This window comes from Peromyscus maniculatus, chromosome 9 (assembly GCF_049852395.1).
Source record: "Peromyscus maniculatus bairdii isolate BWxNUB_F1_BW_parent chromosome 9, HU_Pman_BW_mat_3.1, whole genome shotgun sequence".
Classification (NCBI taxonomy): Eukaryota; Metazoa; Chordata; class Mammalia; order Rodentia; family Cricetidae; genus Peromyscus; species Peromyscus maniculatus.
The window spans coordinates 92,356,655-92,360,925 of record NC_134860.1 but is presented as its reverse complement, the minus strand read 5'-3'; the positions used below and the strand labels follow the sequence as shown (position 1 = coordinate 92,360,925).

The window sequence follows — 4,271 nt, the reverse complement described above, 5'->3', positions numbered from 1 at the left end:
AGAACTCAGAAGAGCTGGAAACCAGGAGCACACTGCACAGACTAAAAGTAGTTTAACAGGTGAGAGAATGTCTTTTTCCTCCTTCTAAGCTGCTCAACTAAATCTCTGTTACTTCCAGGATGTTAAATTCGACTAAATGTGTTCTTCACCAATTCCTACAGCTTACAAATATTTGAGGAATGAGGGGTCTAGTAAACCATGTTTGTTTCAGGGAATTCCAGAAGTTTTTGAGATCTTTAATTACTATGGAGCATCCGTGAAGAATTCTAATCTTCAACTCCATGCATTGTCATGACATTCACTGTCTTAGTTCTTCTTTTTACATTCTGTGTTTCAAGGAGCTTCCTTCCATGATGAGTGGTTTTATCTCAGAGGATACTGCAACACAGCACTGACTGGAATGAATACCAGGTCTTTCCTGAAAAAAAAAAAAATCATTTCCAAAATACGAGGTATTTTCCTAAGCTTTGTGGAAATTAAAAAGTCAAAACTAAACAAAGAAAATAAACTAAGTTTGTAATCCCAGGCTTTACTAATATGTTGTATAGGAACAATCCATTGTTGTCTAGACAAACAGCAAGAAGTTTAAAGTATGCAAAGTGAAACAATCAGTGAATCTTACTAGATCGTTATAGATGAGCTGAATGAGATTTCAGGTGAATGGGTGGAAGAGATTGAACTAAGAATAGCATGCATTGGAATTGCTGGGATTTCTAATAAACTATTAGTTAATCAGCCTTTAATGGCTAAACTTATGTAGTTTTTAATCTTGTAAGTCTTTCTTATAATTTGAATATGTAATTTAGAAGTATGTATTTTTTAAAAAAATAGATGTTTTATATTTCTTTAGTGCGTAGATTTAAAATGATTGCTTCTTTGCTTATAACTGTAGTGTGATTCTTTTGATAATTTATCAGAACATGAGCCTAATGATTTTTGCCTTCAAAGTGGAAAATCAGTTCATTATAATATACTCTACATCCTGCTCCTCCTGCACCAATCTTAAATAGGAGCATAAATCACGCTTCACCTTGTTTGTGTCCTAAGAACCGGATTACTTTTGTTACCCTTGACTTAAGTAAGTAGTGCCCAACAGAAGAGCAGGCTTTTGTGTTTTTAACATTAAAGCTTAGAAACAAAGCTCCCATTGTCTTTAGTGTTTAAATAACCTCCATATTTTATAAATTTAGAATGTATTGCCTAGCAATTCACATGAAAATAATTTTATATTGATAACATAGAAGCACTAACAATTTGGTGTAATCCATTAAGAGACAGTTTTGATGCATTCATCATTAATTAGACAGTTATTTCAATAATGAAGCCAATAATAAAATTGTTTGGATGTATTATATCTACCTTGCATAACACTGACTGGAAAAAAATCTTAAAGTTTAAAGATAAAAGTTAGATGGTGAATGAAAAGATAGAATTTTAACAAAACAATTTGTATAAGATGAAATGTTTCGATGACTTTTTGACAAGGATACTAAAGCCAAGGAATAAAATATTTCCAAAGAATGACTCTGAGTCTATAGAGTATGACATACTTTGTTGTAATTTATTTTATTAATTTAATTAATTCTAACAGCATACACTTAGTATATTCTTGCAGTATAATTTGCACCAGCAGTATTTTACTAAATATGCATTGTGTCAGTATTACATATATTTGTTTTTCTTATGAACCTATTAACTTGTTAAATACATGATAAATACACGGGAAGGATTTATAAATTACCTAAAACAGTAATTCCTTGATAGAAAGTGAACTCCAAGTGAACAATACTGCAACATAGTGTAGAAGGTAAGTGCTTTGGTTGGAGTCTGAGTGCTGTCCCTTCCCAATCACATAACCCAGGTGGTTCCACCAGTTCTGTTGTTTCTTTTGAACACATGGGTATAAAAATGACTATAGTTCTTAAGGTTTTTGTATAGATAAAGGGGATGCAGTGTAATAGTGCAATTGTTGCTGACACACAGTAAAACCTTATTGATACTAATAATATAAGTACAAATCATACTTTAAATATTTTCTACTTTTGAGCCTGAAAATTCTGTAACTATAAACATTATTTTAATTTAATTATGTGAAACACATTTACATGCTGCTGCTTTTTAAATGGTGTTTTATGGTGTAGTATACACAATATTTATGATTTAAATAAGTTTAAGGATACTGTTCTATGGCATTCAGGACTTTGGGTAACTGTTAGGACCACTGACCTCCAGACATTTTTTATCTTCCCAAACAGAAATTTCAGATACATTAAACAATAACTACCAGCTCTTCAATTTGATACACTCTAGCAAATAGTATTTTAGTTCATTTTGCAATGAATCTCATTATTTGGGGTACCCCTCCCTATAGGGACTTAGTCTTTCTGAAAACTTCTCTAATTAACAAGACTGCTATTTTGTCTAGTTTAATTTAAAAAATGATTTAGGTTTAGTTTTAAAGGCATAAATGGAACTAAACATCTTCCACAAGGCACTTATTTTTGTGATTCTAATTTCATTCAGTGACTACTTGTTTGCCTAAATATCTTAAGTATTATTATTTTACATTCAGTTCTTATTTAGTTGCATAGAGTAGTAACTAAGTGTAATAGCTAGAGTGTTAGAAAATAATATACTCAGTAATATGCATAGATTTATCTATTTGGGAATATTTACAATATTACTGAGGCCCGACAAATACCATACACATAACTGACAGGTGAAACCAATAAAGATAAACTACTAAAATGAAATCAATTGCTTATTGGTTCCTCATATCTGGTAGAACAGTCCATTATTAATTATATCTATATGTATATCTATATCTATATCTATATATATATAATATAATTTTTAGAAACTATGACATAAAATATTAGACATATGTAGCATTAATCTTAATCTTAAAAGTTCTTATTAATAAAATCAAACCTGGGCCAGGTATTGGGGTGAAGCTGGAAGATCAGAGAGACAAAACAGGCCACAGCTAACCTCACCTGGCCAACTTCTCAGCTGGTCTTGTTTCCTCAGACTGGAAGTCTCTGTGTCCTCATATCCGAATGGCTCTCAGCTGAACTGTGCTGCTACAAGCCTGAAAGCTTAACCAGGCCAAATGCTTCTAGTTTCTGGTCCTCACGCCTTATATACCTTTCTGCTTTCTACCACCACTCCCTGGGATTAAAGGCTTGCTTTCTGGGATTAAAGGCATGATGAGTCACCATGCCTGTCTGTATCCTTGAACACATGGAGTTCTGCCTCTGGAATTCTAGGATTAAAGGCATGTGCTACCACTGCTTATCCTTTATGTTTAATATTGTGGCTGCTCTGTCTCTGACCCCAAATAAGTTTATTAGCATGCACAATATATGGGTGAATACAATACCACAGACATAGGTGAAAAACAATGACTTATTTTTTAATTTGTATCATTTACAGACAAGGTATAAGATAACCTTTAGAATGAAGGCAAAGGATGCCAGATACATGGACTTCTTGTCTTACCCAATTTTAGTGTAGTCATTGGGAGAGCAGGAGCTGTGACTAACAGTAAATTTCCCAAGTCAGGGACAAGTGGTACAGTTCCCACCCAGAACAGCACTTTATTGAAAGTTTGCTGCTAGGCAACACAATGGATAAATGGAAGTGTGTTGCTAAGCAGCATGCCTCGTCTATCAATGCTGAAAGTATGTTTGTTAGTGCAACAAGAACACAGCCCACCTCAACTTCTCACACAGCCTTTACATATATAAGTAGAATATATGTAAATATGTAATCTTAATATAATTTTAAGAATGAAATTGCGATATTAGATGATATAGACTAGATATTGGCAATACTGTATAGTCAACAGGTTCACTTTTATTTGACATTTGGTTAAACAAAATTATAACTATAGACTAGATATTGGCAATACTGTATAGTCAACAGGTTCACTTTTATTTGACATTTGGTTAAACAAAATTATAACATTGGGAAAAGATTTGGGTATAATATATTTGTATTAACATACACATATACAAATAGCATGAGCACATTTTTACAAGAACATTTCAAATTTCCTTGCAGGTAATGTCATAATCCATATTTGTAGAAAAATAAAGTGATAGGAAGAGACTGGTAATCATTTAATTATTAAATATACATCATTACTACCTGGTTGTTATTGTAGCGCCTTTTCTCAGTGTGTTCAGTAACCTCTTCTGAATATAGATAACTGCCTACTCTTCACAATCTCTTAGATATCTTAAAGTAAAAGCTTTGGAAAAGTTTTG

At 32.5% G+C, this 4,271-nt stretch overlaps 1 long non-coding RNA gene across 1 annotated transcript; it reads right to left on the bottom strand.

Annotated features, from left to right (window-relative positions):
* Positions 1-215: 215 nt before the first annotated feature.
* On the bottom strand, positions 216-3,584 carry LOC143267198 (uncharacterized). The gene is made up of 2 exons (XR_013042115.1): positions 3,502-3,584; positions 216-418 (listed from the first exon to the last, which is right to left on the bottom strand). It is a non-coding gene; the product is annotated as an uncharacterized LOC143267198 (long non-coding RNA).
* Positions 3,585-4,271: the final 687 nt, after the last annotated feature.